The 21,102-nt window shown below is 44.7% G+C and overlaps 1 protein-coding gene across 1 annotated transcript in view; it reads right to left on the bottom strand.

The window, feature by feature from the left end:
- HOOK3 (hook microtubule tethering protein 3) overlaps nucleotides 1-21,102 on the bottom strand; it is a 2,251,851-nt gene that overhangs the window by 255,204 nt on the left and 1,975,545 nt on the right. The gene's annotated exons all lie outside the window — the stretch shown is intronic.

Here is a 21,102-nt window from a genome sequence, read left to right as displayed (position 1 = left end):
ATGGAAGGGGGGTTACAGCAGCCAGAGCTGTGACAACAGTGACTGCACAATAAAAGTGGGTTTTGTGCGATCCTGTTCCATGATGCTAGTGGGATCTAGGAATCAGACAAGGTTTTGTGCATCTTCAATGATAAACATGGCCCTACAAAACAGTACACCATCTTTATGAATCAGCCCTGAAGTATTCTGTAGTAAAATGTAATAAATGAAAAACTCTACACTACAACCGAGTGAACTGCTTGCCATTTTTAGTCTGTCCACTTTGACTTAAGCGAAGATGGCCATCAGGAGGATCTGATCTGGCAATTTTATTACTTCCCAATGCTCAGTCTCAAACTCCTTCCCTATTTCCATCCCTCAGACAGAGTCTGTCATTTACTCCCTACTGGAAAGGGTGCAATGGGAATATTGGAAGGATACAGTGAACAGTGTAAGGGCTTCAATACAGATAGTAAAGTTGTGTAAGTAAACTTAACATAACAGTAGATGTTTGAATAATGAGTAGAAGATAGTTTACTTCAGTAATTGGCTTAGTTTTGGTGTCATTCAAAAGAGACCCAATATTTGTCAGCCTGGTAGGATATGATTGAAAGACCATGCTGCTTTGTCATGGACAGCCTGCATTTGTCCCCTCTAGGGTTTTGATTACTGGCAAAGAATGTCCAGCCCATAGTCCCTTTTTAAGACAATGCCAACCTGATAAATCAACCAACATATCGAAACAAGCAAAGAAAAATATGAAGGTGTTACTGATCAATGCAAGGAGCCTAAAACAAGAAACTCCACTCCCTACAAACACTTCCCACACTGCAGGACAATGATGTCTGTGTAGTGACCAAGACATGGTTGAAAACAGAGGAGAGTTCTCCAGCTGTGCAGGACTATAATGCTTTTCACATGTGTATACCAGCTATTGTACAGGAGGGGAAAAAAGGTGGGTGTGTCTCATTCTACATCCAGAAGAAACTCGCATCAAGGCTGGTAAGGCAACATAATGCACTACAGCTTCTTCATGTCCGAATAACCACCAGAAAAGGTCCCACACCCTATATTAGCTAGATACAGAACTCAATCTATGACACACGAAAGTCAGAATGCCTATCTACAGGAACTAGAATCACTCAGTATTAAACCTAATACCATTTCCCCAGGTGATATAAATTATACAAATACAGACTGGGAACCTTAACCACCACTAGTGCTCAAGCATAGAGATTCCTGGACTTTCTCAGTACAATTGCTCTGGAACAATTAGTCAGAGTCCCAACTAGGAGGGATAACGTACTGGATCCTGTCCTTAATAATATGGCAGCAACTCGCATCATCTCTTGCGTATCTTCATCACTTGGTAGGTTTGACCATAAAGCAGTCTCCTCTGAAATAAAACTGAAACCAGAGATCCCATCCACCCAAGGTACCTTTAACACAAACTACCTACTCCAAGGGGATGCACTGGCAAGCTTCAAATACCCACCAAATCCAGTTAACTACACTAAATACATGGAAACGTACACCACAACACAATACCAGCATGTAAACAGCTGCACAGATGTAGCTGTACCCCACAGGAAAAAGTGCAGAGCAAACCCCAGGAAAAAAAACTCACATGGTAAAACATCAACAAGCTTTACAATAATAAAAAAAAAAAATGAACAAAATTAAGAACAGCAATTCTCAGAATGTCAGAGTCCTTGTCAGTGAAATAAACAAACAAATGACTCAATAGCTTAATAAACATCACCAAAGCCAAGCTTGTGGCTAAAAGAGCTACCCAAGTCCTTCAAATCCCCACCAAACCCAGTTAACTATACTGAATATATGTGGAAACATATACCACCACACAATACCAGCATGTAAACAGCTGCAAAGATGCAGCATGTACTCCACATGAAAAAAGTGCAGGACAAACCCACATGGTGGAACCATAACATCAACAAGCTTTATAATAAAAATAAATAAATAAATAAAACACTGAACAAAGGTAAGAACAGTAATTCCTAGAATGTTACAGTCCTTGTCACTGAAATTAACAACTCAGCAGCTTAATAAACTCCACCAAAGCCAAGCCGGACACTAAAAGAGCTACCCAAGGCTAAGAATCACAAGGAATATTTTAGTTATGTTGGCAATCTCAAAAGTACACTGCAACAATGTGCTGAGCTGTGATGTTGCCTACACCGAGGCTGAAGATATAGTGAACCTACTACCAGGTATATTTAGCACTAACTTTACTCCTCACTCTCCTATGTCTGTCCCTCAAGATATACCTGAAACTGGATTTCTTCCAGCTATAGCTATCACACAAGGCCAAGTCCTAAACGTGCTATCAATCACTAAAAATGCTGTATCAAAGGGTCTTGACAATATGCCTAGATGCATCTTAAATAACATGAAACATGATTTTAGCCACTCTCTAACAACACTGTTAAACCTCTTCCTCCATACAGGTTTTGTACCACGTGAATGGAGAGAAGCTACAACCTGCATAACAAAGGACTTTCCACAGACTCGAGCAATTATACATCCATAAGTCTGACAAGCATCATATGCAAAGCCACGGAAAGATTTTCCATGGAACTAATCAATCAAGACACTGAGAACCTCCAAACAATGGACCCATCACAGTTTGGATTCGCCAAGGGCAAGTCATGTTTACTCAAACTGGTGGATTTTTTGAAAAGGTCACCAAAGCAATGGATAAAGGCAAAATGGTATACATTGCACACCTTCACCTGGCCAAATCTTTTTATACAATTCTCAAATCAGGCACAGTTGTTGTGTCTTTCGGATTTTCCCTTTTTAGGGGTCGCCACAGCAGAACTCCAGTCCGCTAATGATTGGCAGTAGATTTTTACATGCCGAGTCACAGTTTTACAGAGTTTTACAGTAGAAAAGCTAAATAAACTAGGAATAAACCCCCTATGTAACCCACTGGGTTGCCAACTGGCTCACAGACAGGAAGCAGAAAATCAAACAAAGGGGAGTTACCTCCACAAAGAGACCAGTCACCAGTGGAGTCCTCCAGGGTTCTGTGCTGGGACCTCTCCTGCTTGGCATCAACTTTTCTGAAGTAAAAGCCAATACCAAAGGGCTCTGGCTGACTAAGTTTGCAGATGACTGGAAGCTAGGAGCAGTCACTGAATCCCCAAATGACTTGGCCATCCTGCAGGAAAGTTTGTCCCACATAAATAACTGGTGTCAAAATCATGGAATAAAACTAAATGTCAAAAAATGCATTACTGTATCCTATGGAAAGTCGTTTACCACAGGGAACTACCACATTAACAGTACAACTCTAAGAGCTGACCCAGATCGAGATTTTGAAGTTTATATTGACAGTGACCCAACTTTTGACCAACAGGGGTCAACTGTTGTAAGAAAGCCTTTCTATAATACACAGTTTATAAAGAAAAGGATTTTGTCTAGATCTAGGGTTGTCAATGTCACCCTTTACTCAGCCCTCATTAGGCCAATTATTGACTATAATGTTCCCTTTGTCGTGTATCTGTCTAGATGCACGCAACAACTGAATGCCCAACAGAGGTACCTTATTAAAATAATACAAAGCTTAAACAACATTGCAATACAGACCAACTCAAAGCCCTGTCACCATACTCGGTGACCTGTGTCAGACATGCAAGGCATCCTCTGTCCCATGACTGATGGATTTACTGTATATCAGCAAGTCAAATGGCATCACAATACATTGATTAGGGATCTAAACCTCTTCTGCAACATCAACAGATAGTTTGGAGAGAGAAGTATACCTCACAGAGGACACGCTGCTCTGGGACAGACTCCCATCAACATAAAACAAAATTCATCCCTGTCCATATTCAAGCAGATTAGATATACGGATGGGAAACAGAAAATGTACCCCAACACTGCCCCCTGTAATACAAATGGACAGAGGCATCTCCTAAATGCTTTACCTCATGCATGGGTCCCTTCGAATTATCTATGGTACGATCTAGGTAATTTTCATTAGAAGTACTATATAATCAATCAACCATGGGATGGGTATAACCAAATGGGATAGGTTATTTTAAACACCAAAAGAGACAGTGGCTAGGCTTAAACTGGCCCCCAAGAGCCAGTATGAATCCATACTGCTTTGTAAAAGTACACCCAGAGGACCAAGTAGTAGCTTCTAGAATACTTTAAAAATCCAACTCTTTCCAAAAAGCCACAGATGAAGCCAAAGCCCTGGTAGAGTGGGCCTTGACCCTGCTTGGAAAAGTTTTGTTGTGGAGACTATAAGAAAAGATAATAGCCTTAGACAATCATATGGAAATACTCTGTTTTGGCACAGGTTGTCCCTTTTTTCTACCATCATGTGAAAGATTTACTTATGTCAAGATAGTAGCAGAGCGCTCTGTGGACATCCAAGGGATGGAGTTTTCTTTCTCTTTCATTTTGGTTGCAGGGAAGATGGATAGTTTGGCGTGATGTAAATTTGTTTACCACCTTAGGCATAAAGGATTAAATCTCAAAGAAACCCTGTCTCTGTGGAAAATGGGAAAGGGTTGACTCACCATAAGAGGTTGCTACTCAAATATTCTTCTTGCAGATGCCAGAACAATCAGTAAAACTGCCTTCTATGTTAGAACCTCAAGTCAGCCAGGTTAGCTGGTTCAAATGGTAAACTTCTTTGAGAATGTCACCAAAGCCATGGTTGAAGGTAAGACAGTGCACACAACCTAACTCAACTTTGCAAAGGTTTCAACAGTTCCTCACTCTGGTATCATTGAGAAACTTTCATAGATAGGGATTAACCCTTATGTTACTAGATGGGTAGCCAACTGTCTCTCAGACAGAACACACATTGTTAAAATTGGTGATTCCACCTCCACCAATAGACCCGCCATCAATGGAGTACCACAGGGGTCTGTGTTGGGCCCCTTGCTGTTTGGCATCTATTTCTCAGAAGTCCAGGCTAAAGCAGATGGCCTTTGGCTCACCAAGTTCGCTGATGATTGCAATCATTGAGTCCCCAATGATGTAAACATATTACAAGAAGGGTTAACACAAACAAATGATTGGTGCCAAAGCCATAGTCTAAAACTGACTGCAAAAAAATGCATTATTATTCCCTCTGATAAAATGGAATTTCCTATAAATTACATTACTGACAGCACCCCCCCCCCCCCGAGTTCCAAACCAGTGGTGTGAGACTTGGGAACACAGGTTGATAGCAATCTGAACTTTGACCACCAAGTTTCCACAGTGGTAAGGAAAGCCTTCTATGTAGCAGACCTCATAAGCAAGGGCATAGCATCCAGGTCAAGGGATGTTATAACTCCACTGTAGTTGACCCTGATCAGACCAGTAATAGAGTATAATGCACCCTTTTGCATGTACCTCACCAGACACCTATAAAAGATGGAGACACCTCAGAGTTTTCTCACTAAGAAAATACAGGGAATCCAAACCATGACCTACATGGACAGTCTGAAAGCCCTGTCACTTTACACTGTGTATCTTGAAGGCTGCTGAGAGATGAATTGTACCTGGCCTATAGAGCAATTTCCAAACCTGCCCTAATGGAAATGCTGCATACCTGCAAGTCAAATGACTCTAGAGCCACTCGCTCTAAGGATCTCAACCTAGCTTGTGACATTAATAGATCATGCTGGAGAGACAGATACGTCTCCAAGAGACTGACCCTTCCCTGGAATAGACTCTTGCTTTACATAAAACAGAGCTCCTCACTGCCCTATTCAAACGCAACCTAGGTGACTGGATGGCAGACCACAAATTCATCCATGGGTTGGCACCCAATTCCCTCATGGACAGGGGTAGCTGACGTTGATCACAAACCTGCTCTATTCATAAATTTGTTTTGCAAACTACCCAAAACAGAACAAATGGGGACACTTGGGATTAACATGGTTAGACTTGTAAAGGTTCTAGGCCCACTAGTCTAGTGAGAGATGCAATTACATTAGGAACCAAGAGTCCATGCTCTCTCCCACTCAAGCCAATATATCTGGCACTGAAAAGATTGTCAACACAATCACTACACCTCAACCACCACCCACACCTAAACAACACACAACCACAGATCATTTAGATCATCTCAGAAACAACTAATAAAGGCTACAAAACCAAACAAAAGAGCTGGACAAAGTCTGTACTCCTGTAATATAGCGAAACTTTGGAACACATTACCCTCCCATATAACTCTAATGGAATCTTCACTGAAGCTACATTACCAAAAAAAACATACCATGTCACTTAACAATCAGACCCTCATAGCCTCCCTACCTCATGCTAAATTACCTTAAGTGACACTCACAATTTACCTCATTACATTCTGCTGCACTAAACTGCATGACTTTCCTCTCCTTCTCCCTTACCTCATGCTAAACTATCCTAAGTGACACTCACATATTACCTCATTACATACTTCTGCCCATTACTGCTTGACTTTACTCTCTTTCTTGCTTCTAAACCTACTGAGAATTTTTTTTTCTAAATAAGGAATTATAAATGTTAATTTTAAATGTTCTATGATGAATGTACTACCACAATGGTATATAATGTGCACATTTTTTAATGTCTTATTTTCTATATTTTTGAATGCATTACCGTGGAGCTTTTCTCCCTGGGCCTCCACTGAAAATGGGTCAATGGACCAGTGGACTTTCCCGGTCAACAAATGTCAATAAATAACAAATAAATAAAATAAATATGCAGAGGTCCTCCACATAAACATACCCAAACAAAGTAGACCTCCAAGGCAAAAACACATGCAGTCTCTACAGCCCTCCTCACCACATACCATGCATAGTCCACACACCTGTGTCTTACAGCCACTAAGGCTTCATCATAAACCCAACATATTAGTCATAGGAGATGCCATTGTGAGACACACAGATGCGTCTCCCACCAGGCTGGATAAGGAGAAAGTCATGGTTAGTTGTCTGTCAGGTGCCAGAATCTGCCATATCACATACGCACTCAAGTCTCTCAACAGGTACTGTTATCACTCTGTCATAGTCCATGTTGGTGTGAATGACTTGAGATGTACCTCACTGGACTACATGAAGAGAGACATGATTGAGCTCGCTGTGTTCCTGGCAGGTATGTCCCTAGTCTTAATTAGCATTCTGCCGTCACCCAGAATGATGCCGCAATACAAACAGAAAATGATTGACTAACAACTGGCTTAGTTTCTGGTGCCATTCCAGGGGGATCCAGTACCTGACAGCCTGGGAAGATATGATCGACAGACCACGATGCTTTGCCAGAGATGGACTGCATCTGTCTCACCTGGGCATCAGGCTTCTGGGAAAGGCTCTTGCCTCCCCATAGTGCATTTTTAGGAAGAGTGAGTGCATTTTTAGGAAAAGTGATGAGGTTAAAACTACCAACATAAAAATTTCAACAAAACACAAACTAAAGGTCATGCTGCTAAATGCTAAAAGTGTAAACATGAAACTGCATGCATTGCAAGCATTCTTAACCCTGGGAAATGCTGACACCTGTGCAGTCACAGAAACCTGGTTCAAAGCTGTGGACCGCACCCCAGCCTCACCTGGTTACTCATCCTATCATACATTCAGACCCCAAACTGTGAGTAGTAAAACCAAAGGAGGTGGAGTTTCAATATTCATTAAAAACATGCACACCTCCAGGCTGGTCAAACAGTATGACACACAGAAGACACTCCAGGTGCAGTTAACTTTTAGTTATGTACTTAACATAACTTTGGATGTATGGGATCCATCTCGCCTACATTCATAACTGATGGGGATCGGCTCCGACTCGGCCACTATATAGTAGAACGAAGTCTCTAATTGGCTGGGCTACCCCTTATCCCAGAATGCACCACACCTGCTTCCCCAGATCTTGTTTGTTCGCTTTTTTATACCTACATCCAGGCACAGAAACATACCAGCAACTAACAAACTAAAGTCCTTCAAGAGAAAAAACTCAGTAAGTAGCAACATTTCCTCTAAATCCAATGGGAAGGGGGAAGGAGGGCGGGTACGTATGAATGTAGGCGAGATGGATCCCATACATCTGAAGTTATGGTAAGTAGATAACTAAAAGATGTAATGGGATCCTATCTTGCCTACATTCATAACTGATGGGACAGCATCCCTAGCACCCAAGTCCCGGGTGGCTCATTGGAAAACACTCCTGAGAACTGTGGAACCAAAGGAAGCTCTACCTCGAGAAGCCACATCTATCTTGTAATGAGAAATGAAGGTGTGCGGAGAAGTCCAGGTAGCAGCCGCACAGATATCATCTACTGATAATATGGAGTGGAATGCTACAGAAGTAGCCATTGCCCTGGTAGAATGAGCCTTGACTGGGAATGGTAGCTCTTTGCCGGACTGTGAATAAATGAAGGAGATGCAATCTTTAATCCATTTGGCTATTGTGGTTTTAGCCACCGGTTGACCCAACCTATTTTCCGCAAAGGACACAAACAGCTGATCTGACCTTCGTGTCTGATTGGTCCTACTTAAATAAAAACGCAGTTGTCTGTGAACATCCAATTAATGGAAAATATATTCTGCGCTATTGGAGAATTTGGGAAAAAAGACAGGGAGCTCCAAGGATTGTTGAATGCATAAGGGGGATGCTACCTTGGGCAAGAAAGAGGGATTTAACTTGAGAGACACTCTGTCTTTGTGAAAAGTCAAATAAGGAGGATTAGAACAAAGAGCTTGAAGCTCTGAGACCCGCTTGGCAGAGGTTATTGCCACCAAAAAGGCGGTTTTCCAAGATAGAAATTTTAGATCACAAGTAGCTGCTGGTTCAAAGGGGCGGGCAGTTAAAGAAGCTAGAACCATATTCAGATCCCAAGGGGGCACAGGATGGGCTATTGGGGGCCGAAGGAGCCACGCTCCTTTAAGGAAAGATTTGCAAAGACTGTTTGCCATTAAGGAAGGCTCAAAGGAGACTTTAATTGTGGAAACTGAAGAGCCAAAATAAAACAAAGAAGCCAGGAATTCTAAAACCTGAGGTACTGGGGCGGTAAGGGGATCTATACCTCGTTGCTGGGCCCAAAGAGCAAACCTCTTCCACTTGCTGGAATACAGTTTAATAGTGGAAGGTTTGTGAGAAGAGGACAAAATGTGGATGACGTCTGGAGAAAGAGTTATCTCTGACTAAGGTTGGAAGTGGAGTAACCAGGTGGCCATCCTCAAGGACCTGAGGGATGGATGAGACTGTCCCAACTGATGAGTTAACAGGTCAGGCACCAGGTCCAGAAACTATGGGCCCTCCACCGCATACCTCAGAAGGAAGGGGAACCAAACCTGATGAGGCCAGTGTGTGGCGATCAAAATCATGTCACTTCCTAGATAAATCGCCTTCTGTATCACCTTCGGGAGAAGGGGAACCAGAGGGAAGGCGTAAAGCAGACCGGGGGGCTAACTGTGAGTTAGAGCGTCCCTGGGAATCTGCCCCTGAGAGGGAGTTAGAGTGAAGAACTCCCTGCATTTTGCATTGTGAGGGCTGGCGAACAAGTCGCAACAAGGGAGGCTCCATTTGGCAAAAATGTTTGCAGCCACCCTGTCGTTGAGGGACCACTCGTGGGGCAACAGGAGAGTCCTGCTCAGCCTGTCTGCAATCACATTGGATTTCCCCGAAATGTGCGTTGCCACTAGGAAACGCTGGGTAGAAATCACCCAATGCCACACTCTCAAAGCCTCTCGGCAAAGAGGGTAGGACCTGGTTCCGCCTTGCTTGTTTATGTGCCAGACTACCAACATGTTGTCAGATAGGATCGCAATAGTACCCCGGGAAGAGCATGATTAAGTGCTTGCAACACCAGTAGCACCGCTCTCATTTCCAGGATATTGATATGTAAGTGCGTTTCGTGTGCCTGCCACGTACCTTGGACAGACCTGTCCAGATAATGCCCCCCCCCTATCTGGGAGGCGTCCGTGGTCACCGTGGCGACGGGAGGCTGAAGGGCAAAGGGTCGCCCCAGGATGGACTGAAGCAGCCACCAACGTAGGTCCCGATGGCAAATTTCCGTAATCTGGACCAAATGGTTCAAGGGGAGATCCTGAAAGGACCATTGAACCGACAGTAGCCATTGCAGCACCCGCATGTGCAGCCTGGCTAAGGAGACTAGAAGAATAGTCGAGGCCATCGTGCCCAATAACTGCAGAATCAGTCTGGCCTGAACTCGTGATCTGGGTAACAAGGTTTGAACCTGAGACTGCAGGACCTGAATCCTTTCTACCGGCAGGAATGCCCACATTCTTCTTGTGTCTAACTCTGCGCCTATAAAGGTAATACGCTGAGACGGCTGCAGCACAGATTTTCCCCAATTGAACGTGATTCCTAGTGAATGACCCAAACTGACTGTGGTCATAAGCGCCCGAACTAATAGATGCTTGGAGGTGGCAGTAAGGAGCCAGTCGTCTAGATAGGGAAACACTTGGAATCCTAGACTTCTCAAGTGAGCTGTCACTACTGCCAGACACTTGGTGAACACCCTGGGGGCTGTGGTGAGACCAAAGGGCAGTGCTCGGAACTGGAAATGACTGGTTCCCAGGTGGAAGCGTAAGTGACTCCTGGACTCTTGACTTATCAGGATGTGATAGTAAACGTCCTTGAGATCTATGGAGCACATCCAGACATCCTTCTCCAATAACGGGAGAATGGACTGACGGGTGACCATTCGGAATTTGGATTTTTTTACAAAGCGATTCAATGATCTGAGGTCCAAAATGGGCCTCAAGTCTCCTGTCTTTTTTGGCACCAAAAATAGTCTCTAGTAAGTTTCTGATCCAATCTGGTCGGTGGGGACAGGCTGGATGACTCCTTTTTTTAGCAGCTTTGAGACCTCGACCACTGCTTGATCCCGCTGACTGGGTTGCACATCCGGGCTTTTCCTGATAGGAAGAGCGGGCTTGATGAAAGGGATAGGATAGCCTCCGGTTATGGTTCGGAGCACCCACTGATCCTAGGTGATAGATTCCCAAGCCTGTGGGTGTTCTGCAAAGTGACCCCCGACTGGCTCCGGAGATGCGCAGTCGGGCCACGTCTCAGGGACGGTGAGCGTAGGATGGACCACGAAAGGAATCGCGGTCTCCATAGTTACGGGGGCCCATGCCACCTCTGGGGCGGCGTCATCCTGAATCCCCCCCCCTGCCTCTAGAGGGGGGATCACTCGGTGGAGTAGGGAAAGACCTTTGAGATTTTCTGAACCACATTTTCCCTCATCTCTGGGCCTTGGAGTAAGGTCTAGAGGGAGTGGAAAAACGGGCCCCCACGGCAGTCAAGGTCTTGCCTCCTGCTCGCATCGAGTCAGTGTGTCCTTTACCTTGGGTCCAAACAGGGAGGACCCATCAAAGGGGGAGTCGGTGAAGGAAGACTTAAAGGCCTCCGCAAAGGGACACAAGCGTAACCAGGCGTGTCTTCTAAGAGCCACGCCTGTTCCCGCTGCTCTACTCGCCCCTTCGGCCACATATGAGATGAGCCTCATGGACGAGTTGACTATCGAAGATAGGGTAGTCATCTGGGTGCCAACAGTTTGGGCTAATGCCTCAGGAAGATTACCCATAAGAGACTCACCTAACTCTTTGAGGAGGTCCCTTTGGAGCCTGGTAAAATGACAAAGATAATTCAGCGACCACAGGGTAAAGGCCGCTGAAGAAAGGGTACGCTTCCCATACCTATCCATGCTCCTGGAATCCTTATTAGGAGGGTGAATAGACGTTGAAGCCTCTGCCACGTCCTGCTGAGTGGCAGATGCCACCACCATCGCATCTACTGCAACTCCTTTGGTCAAAAATTCCTTCTGAGGAGGGGCTGAGAGGAACTTGTTAGGTCTGGCGGGCACCGGTTCCACAGAGTCAGGGTGTTCCCACACCCTTCGAGAAACTAAATCTAGCAATTCATCGAAGGGTGGAGACACCCAGGAGGTGGAGGTCTGGGCCCCAAAAGCCTTGAGGAAGACTGACTCCTCTGCGGAAGGGGTTTTGGACTGCAAATCGCCTCTCTGTCTCAGGATCTCGAGGATATCTGAGAATGAGACGTCATCCGAGGACGATTTTGGGGACCCCTCCGCATCATCGAGGTCAGTATCTGATGTGATAGACTCATCCTGGGAGACAATGTGCTTCCTCTTGCACAATTTTTTCCTTGAAGGTTCATCTGAAGCGGATTCAGTAGGACCTCCCAAGAGAAGGGAACCCCCCCAAGGGGGTATCCTCAGGCCCTGGGGCCCCACTGTCGTGGGAATGAAGCACACCAGAAGCACCAGTTCCCAAGTCTAGGGACGGTGAGGTAGAGACTTGCTGAGCCGGCAAGGACATGGCCAGCGCACTCCTCATGGCCTCAAAAGCAGGACCTCCAGACTCTACGGAGGACACTGGCTGAGAGACCACGATGGTACCGGGAATCCCTGTGGTCGACGCTCCAAGGGGGAGACTAGGCACCGAAGCTACCAGTTCCAAAGGGTTCCCCTCGGCCCCGACCAAGGAGGTCCCGGTACCGAACCCTGACGCCGAGGACAGGATAGCAATGATGGTCGGAACAGAGAGGCTCCGAGGGAGTCTCGGTTCCGACTGGACGACTCTGCTCCTCTCTACCATCACCGACTCCAACGGTTCCGAGGAGGTTGGAGGAGGAATCGGATGCGTCGAAATGGGGGCCGGCTCCGGAGGCGAGTGGGCTGGAGCAGAGACCATTTTTGCAAAAAACCGGGGACTGGAAAAGCCTCTGGATAACTCTGTCCAAATCTGAGTCTGACAACCTGGAGGATTTAGAGGAAATAGATGGGGGCAGAGACGACTTCTCTCCCGGCTCCAATAGACCAGGGGACCAGCTCCGAAATGGCTCCAACACCATCGGCACTGGATCTGAAACCATATGAATAAGCATCGGTGCCGAAGGGGACTTCGGGGCCGAGGGAGGAGAGTCTGAGCTGCACACCTCCAACGGCTCCGAGACCAAAGGAGCCGAAGCAGGTGATTCGCCTCTCGATCCCCCAACCTGCGGCTCTGACACCAATGGAGCCGAGGAAAGAGGTATCGAGGCAGACCCTTCCACCCGAGGCTCCAAAGCCATTGGAGCCGAGGAAGAAGAGGTCGACCTATGCTTTTTGGAAGTCGGTTCCGACGGACTGGTCGGAGCCGACGACCTTTTCTTTTTAGAAACTTGAGAGGAAGGAGAAGCCAAAGCTTCCTCAAAGGAGGGCTTAATAAGGCCCTTAAGGATCAATTTATTTTTACGTTCTTGAAGGACCCTAGAGGAAAAAGCATGACAAACACTGCATGTTTCCTGCAAATGTTTCGGCCCTAAACAATATACACAAACAGCATGGCTATCGGTAATGGACATTTTGTAGTTACACTTGGTGCACTTTTTAAAACCAGACTTCTGCTATTTCGACATCCTATCACACCACTGTTTTACCACAATGAAAAACAACCTTAAGTAGGGCACGAGCCCTTAGACTCAAACGGGACTGGCCCGAGATACAGCACACAAAACGGGCAGAAGCCCTCTAACTTAAACGGGCTTAGCCCGATAAAACAGAACGTACAGTAAGACAAATTCAGCACACTCACACACAAATAAGGGCAAGGGCCCTCTAACTTAAACGGGCCTTGCCCGGTAAATAGAAAAAATACCAGTTACACCAAAAAAGGTTTACACACACACGTAAAGCTGTTAAAACAACTGTTTGTTAAATTTATGAAGAAACCCCTAGGTCAAAAGACCAAAAAATAACAAAAAAACTACTTAGCTCCAGCCAAGTCGAGACCACGTCTAGCTTGAAAAGCGGCAAACGAGATCTGGGGAAGCAGGAGTGGTGCATTCTGGGATAAGGGGTAGCCCAGCCAATTAGAGACTTCGTTCTACTATATAGTGGCTGAGTCGGAGCCGAAGGATCGGCTCCGAACCCATCAGTTATGAATGTAGGTGAGATAGGATCCCATTACATCCATTGACAAGACCCCTATTCAAATCATAGCTAGCTACCGGCCCCCAAATTTGACTCAAGATGCCCAAATCACCTATTTTGACCTGTTTGACTATCAAGATTCAACCCTTTACCCTGATCCTGGGTGATTAACTTCTCTAACAGACTGGTAGAACTACTCATGCCAGAACACAAATTCCAAGAGATTCCTCGACTTTTGTCAATGAAAATGGCTTGGAACAGGTAGTCAATACCCACACAAGAGGTGATAATAACTTGGACTTGGTATATAACCATGTTACTGCTGCATCCCTATAGTATCATCCTTCCTGCTAAGATCAGACCATAAAGCAGTCACTTTTGAAGTCACCATCTCCCCCAACCCCCCTCTAGCTAGGATCAGACATAAAACCTTCTCCAAAGCTGATTACAGCCTCCTAAGGGAGGGTATAAACAGCTTCACAGCCCCCTCCCCCTCTGTAGGGACTGGGCACAAACATCCAAAACTACACCAAAGCACTATACGAGCATTTATATAGATGTATGGAATCAGGAATACCCAATAGAAATCATCATCCTCTGCAAGTAAGGGTAAACCTGCTGGAGGACACCTGCAATAAATAAACTTTATAACAAAAGGAAAACATTGCCGTCCAAGACTAAGAAGCAGCAGGTAGCCAATTGGAAGTAATGTCTCCTTAGCCTGAACAAGCAAAGAGTACTAGTGAAATCCTCCAAAGCAAACGTTTGAGTCCACATTGGCCACATCTACTAGAGATAATCATAAGGCCTTCTTCACATATGTCTGGAACCTCAAAGGAAGCACCCAGATATGTTCAAAACTGGTGGTCAAGGACACCATATATACAAATGCCGTAGATAAAGCAAAAACTTGCTGGCTGACAGATTCAGGGAAAACTTCATCCCTCTGCCCCCCCCCCACCCCAATCAGTAAATCAGGACATCCCCAGTACCTGCCCCCTTCCCCTTATATCTAGGGAACAGGTCATCACTGCTCTCTCAAAGGCAAAAAATACAGCCTCCATGGGACCCAATAACATCCTAGGCTGCATCCTACAAAAACCCAGGCAGGAACTTGCAGCATCATTTAGGCTCCCTATTAAACCAAAGTCTGAGTACTGGCTTCATCCCAGCTGAGTGGAGGACAACCACTGTCATCCCTTTACACAAAAGTGGAGCGTCTACAGATCCAGGAAATTATAGACCCATCAACTTAACTAGTCTGATCTGTAAGGCCACGGAATGGATTATCATGGACCTCATTAACAAGGACATCGGCAAACTCTAAACACTTGATCCCACACAGTTTGTCTTCATCAAGGGGAGGTCATGTCTGCTAAATTTGGTCGACTTCTTTGAGACAGTCACCAAAGCTATGGGCAAGGGGCAGACAAAGCACACCACCTACCATGACTTGGCCAAAGCCTTTGACACTATTCTTCACTCGGTCATAATAGATAAACTCTCTCAACTAGACATCAATCCATACATTATCAAACGGGTAGCAAACTGGCTCACTGACAGAACCCACCTAGTCAAATAGGGGAAGCCACCTTAAGCTTTAGACCCATACCGAGCAGCGTACCCCAGGGTTCTGTCTTGGGACCTCTGTTATTTGAGATGCACTTTTCTGAAGTGCAGGCCAAACCAGTGGGCTATGGCTGACCAAGTTTGCAGATGACTGCAAGCTGGGTGCGATCATCAATTCCCCTAGTGATGTGAGCATCGTCCAACAGGGTCTCACTCAGACAAATGACTGGTGCCAGAAACATGGCCTCAAGCTGAATACCAGAAAATGCATCATCATCCCCTTTGGGAAGAGAGACGTCATCACATATTATCACAACAATAACAATGTCCTAATCACGCAATGAGTTGTGAGACATCTGGGCACTCAGGTTGATAGCAACCTGACTTTTGACCACCATGTTACTTCCATTGTATGGAAAGCCTTTTACATGGCCCACCTCATAAGTAAGGGTATCTCATCCAAGGACAAGGAAGTCATAACATTCCTGTATTCTGCTCTTACAAGGCCCATTATTGAGTACAATGCCCCTTTCGGCATGCACCTCGCAAAATGCATGGAGCAGCCGGTGAGACCACAGAGGTTCTCATCAGGAGAATTCAGGGCCTCAAACATCGATTATACACAGACGGGCTAAAAGCCCTATCCCTCTACTCAGTTTCATACACACTCCTCAGAGATGACTCTGTATGGCATACAAGGCGATCACAGATCCCACATTGATGGGACTGCTGCATATCCGCAAGTCAAGCTCCACTCAAGTAACTTGCATGCGCGGACTCAACTTGGTCTGTGACATCAACAGGATTTGTTGGCAGGACAGATTTGTGTCCCAGAGACTCCCCCATCTATGGGTCGGTCTACCTCTCCACGTCAAGCAGAGTACCTCTTTACCCTTTTTAAGCGCAACCTGGACAGCTGGATGGGAAACAGAAAATATACACCTGGGATTCCACTAGTGTCCCTGTTGGACAGGGGCATCAGGTGCTGACTTGCCTAAACATGGGCTAAACTCTTGGCTGGGCTTAGAAGGGCCTCAGGGCCCAATAACCTAGTAACCTCCTATGATGAGACCCCAACACCTGCAGAGGGAATGGTTAACCCTGGTCCACAGTGTCAGTAGGTGCTACAATGGAGGGATCTGGGGCAAATGATAAGTAGTTTGAAGTACAACTAATGGCCACAGCAGAATCAGTCACCTGTGGTGAAGGCAAACTGTTAACCTGCTGCTATGGCAAAGGCTGTTTGCTTAACTTTTTCTTTGTGATTGGAAGGAGGACTGACCATGAGGCCAACAGATTGTTCCACAGTCAAGCAGAAAATTGTGCCTTTTTCCCAATGAAAACAAGCAGCAAATGTCTGTAAAAACAAGATTTTAAAAGTCACTTTTTCACAGACAAATACAGTAAAAAACACTTTACAATGCTTTGCCAGCTCCACAAAGTAAAATACACACAATTCCTCTACAAAAAAAATGCTTTTCATTACAATTTTTAAATTGTCAGGAAATTTAAAAGTACAGTAAATCTCATGACAGTCAGTTAAAACACAAACTCCTACCTTTAAAATAACTTTCTTGAAGAGGAAAGTGTTAATGAACAAAAATACTGGATAGAAGGTTTTTCCCGAAAATGAACTTATCTGCCCAGAAAGGGAAATGCTCAAACCAAATGTCGATCCTCAAAAATCCTCACAGGAGTGTACTCTTTGGCAGCAGAAGGGCTTGGAGCCCAGACATGTCTTTTAGTTATCTCAGCTCAAGCTGCAATACAGTTTGGGTATGCGGAAGGTACCTTGAAGCCTTCAAAGCTGGCTGGCTGTTATATCCTTGGCAGGATACAACCCATATAGCTAAATCTACTGCAGCAATGATCAGCATGATGGACACCTATTAGATCCATTCAAATAAGAAATATTGACAACTGGTAGGGGGAAGGAGGATAGGGTGTCAAACATGCAGACTAGGGATGACAAGGATCAAATGTTATGTTAAGTACACAACACCTGCATCCTGAGTCATCACACCTGTTGGCATTAAATTATGGGAAAAAAATCCCAAGCTACCTATTTTCCCAGGTGGAGTCATGACAGGATGTCTTTGAAAAAGGTATCTCAAAAGGAAGATCAGGACCTGGAGATAATGTCAGACTTGCAATGTTTAGAAAAGGTATGCAAAAGAGAACAAGTTGCTGCCAATTAAATGTCATTAACTAAATCTGAAAAAGGCAGTAGATGCTGTTATTAACCTGGATGAGTGTGCCTTTGGCTTCCATGTTAAGGTCTTAGACACTGACCGGTACGCAAATTTTATGCATTATTAAAGCCAGCTGAAGAGAGCTGTTTGAGATACCTTACAACTCAGTGACATGGCTATGAAAGAAACAAACTAAGAATGTTTTCTGACAGGTTTCTTGTCATACAATTGGAACTGTAATTGCCTGTCAACAACAAGGTGTGAAAGAATTTTCCTTTACTAGTGTAACTACGAAAGAAGACTGAAGGTGAATGGATTGGGTAAAGCTGTATTGTGAAACTCTAGGGAAGAAGGAAAGGTGAAACTGTCTTTGTAGAAAACTAGGTAAGGAGGCAAGGAAGGCAGTGTGAACAACTCTGATGTTCTAACTGAGGGGACTACAACTAAGAATAAAGTCTTCAAATAAGAGGAATTTCAACTCACTGGAGGTAGCTGTTTCTAAGTGCGAAGAAATTCAGGTATAGTGAAGGTGTGAGATCTTTGACTGAGAGACCCAGAAGGAAGGTTCCCTTCAGGAAGACAACATTATTCCTGAACCACAAAGGAAGAAGACAGAAAGCATAACGGTCAACTGTGCCTTGACTGTTGAGAAACTAGAACGTGCGTAAAGCATAAAGGAAATGAACTGCAGAACTGAGGGAACATGGGTAGAGAAGGAATTCAGACCTTGGTTAGAAGCCCAAACAGAAAATCATTTTCACTTGCTCTTGTAAATTTTATAGGTAGATCATTTTGAAATAATTATTCTACCAAAAAAGGCCAGAATAAAAGACCATTACTGAAATTGGAGAAACCATGTGGTCAACTTCAGGGAGTGTGCCCACAGATGAACTTATCAGATGGATGGGACACAAGACCTAGTTGCGGATCCAAAAAATAGGGATACTCCTTAAGTTGAGGCCATAGGAATGGAAACCAGATTTGCCTGCCCAGCAACAGGTGATAAGGAAGATGACACCTTGCACACAGAAGCTTTCTACAGGAACCTTTTGAAATAAGGGAGCAAGAGGGAAAGGCATAAAGTCAAGAAGGTCAGTAACATATCAGGGCACCCTTGTTGACAAATCCTGTGAAGAGATGAGGGCAACATAGCTGCTGCATTTGTTGCAGGATGGGGGAAGTAGAAACACTGCAACAAGGCTGGTCCCAGTAGAGAAATGTTTGTTGTGTTGCTGTTGGCTAGACAAGCTCACTTGTGAGGCATCAGAATAGACAGTACAGTAAATTTACCATACAACGGATGTTCTAATAGATCACTGCTACAGTAGCCTAAGCTAAACTGGTCCAACCACTGTAACAGCCAGGCTACAGGGCTAAAGTGCACAATTCACTTGGCCCAACTGTTAAGAGCTCAAGCAGAGGTCCATATAATGACAGACTGCAAAAAGCTTCAGAGCACTTTTTGAATACCAGGGAAGCATGATATCAGACCATGGGCATATAGTCCATTTGGATAGCTATCACACCCTTGGGGAGAGAGGGTCTTGAAAGGCTTGCAACGTGAGAAGAAAAGCTCTCAACTCCAAGATGAAGATGTGAAGACAGGCCTCTGAAAAGGATCAGGTACCCTGGACTACCCTTCCCTGCAAAACGCTCCACCACAACAGGGAAGCGTCCATGGCAACTGTGGCCTTGGGCTGAGGAAAACCAAAATGTCAACCTATTACCACATGTTCTGATGTCAATCACCAGACAATGTGACACTCTCTGACAAATATCCATCAGGCAACTGAGAAAAGCTACTGAGCTGCCAATGATCACTGACTGGACAAGGTCCACAACAGTATCCTCATGTGAAATCTGGCCAACGGCACTAAAGTAATGGCTGCAGCCATCCATAAGGCCTAGGAGATGTAACAGAAGAGAAGCAGGAGGTTTTTGAAGGGCTGACACATGAGATCCTTGCATTCGTATCAAATTCAAATGTGTTGCAAGAAGTCTGGCAAACCTACTGATGGTGTCCAGATCCAGTGAACTCTATGGTTTGAACAGGCTTTAGAGTTGACTTCTGGAAGTTAATCACCAATGGTCCAAAAACACTTTTATGGTTGCTGCGAGAAACCAGTTGTGTAGGTGTAGAAAGTCCTGAAAATACTGCAGTCAGAGCCAGGCTTCTACCACCACCACCGCCATGCAATTTTTGAACACATGGGTAGCTGTGGTGACACCAAAGGCAGAGTAGGGCAGGGCATGAAACTGAAAGTCTCTTTCTCCCAAGAATGCATGGAAGCAGTGTGACAATGCAGAGTAGAAGCCAATGAAAGGCCATAATTCAATGACAAATTAAAGACAGTGTGAAACACGTGAATGTGTACAAGAAATAACAGATACACTTTTCTACTTGTGCATTTATTAATGTATTGCCGATCATTTGCATGCAAATGTTCTGTAATGATGTATATATAGTTGCAAGTGCTGCACTACTTTTTTTAATATATCCTGATCAAACATATGGAGAGACTCTGTCAATGACTTCCAAACAGTTGTATCATTTCATTTATTTCTATTACTATTACTGTTTGCATTAAGCCATAACAGGCATTTTTATTTTGGCAGTAACTACAAACTTGCCCATCCTCACATACTAGAAAACAAAAATCACTATTTGTCTATGGCTATCATACTACCTGCGTCTCAGTTTAGATATGGACCATTTTAAGAAGGAGAAAGCACAGTTGCTTAAGTTGTACTTACCTGAGAGAGTAGATGTTCGAATTCCTCACTACCTCAGTGGCATTTTAACCCTGTACTGGTCAGTTTTCAAAAAGCTCATACTCTTGTCCCTCACTCTTCCTGTGACAGCTGACTGAATTAGCATATCCTGAGGGGGAAGCCTACAGCTGTCAAAGGAAGCTACTTTTATTTATTTATTTTTAATTTATTTATTTAACATTTGTTTACCGGGAAAGTCTGACTTGGAACGAGGTCCATTTTCAGTGGAGGCCTGGGGAGAAATGTTCCAGACTCATGTCTTTGTAACATGGGAGGAAACTGGAGCACTCAGAGAAAACCCACACGAATGCAGGGAGGCCATGCAGACTCCGCACAGAAGGCACCCCAGCCAAGAATCGAACTGGAGAACCTCATGCTGTGAGGCAACAATGATACCTCGGCACCACTGTGCCTTCTTAGAGATGGTTTGTCATATGCCTCCATCAAAGAGCACCTTATGGCCATCTTAGCGTGTGTGCCCATGGATCCCCCTCTTCCTTCTTTTTTTGTGGTCAAAGAGTTTATAAAAGGACTGTTGCATGTGAGAACTCCCTCAAAAGCAAATTCCTCCTCTCTGAAATCTCAACTTTGTTCTTGAAAAATTGACCTTTCCTCCTTTTGAACCTGACTCTCAGGCTGGTTTATGGGCCATTATTTTGGCAGACTGTACTACTCATTGCTCTG

The sequence above is a fragment of the Protopterus annectens genome, chromosome 2.part0 (assembly GCF_019279795.1).
Source record: "Protopterus annectens isolate FY-2018-M chromosome 2.part0, PAN1.0, whole genome shotgun sequence".
NCBI classification, from domain to species: domain Eukaryota; kingdom Metazoa; phylum Chordata; order Ceratodontiformes; family Protopteridae; genus Protopterus; species Protopterus annectens.
The sequence above is the reverse complement of the archived record's forward strand: the minus strand, read 5'-3'. Positions and strand labels throughout refer to the sequence as shown.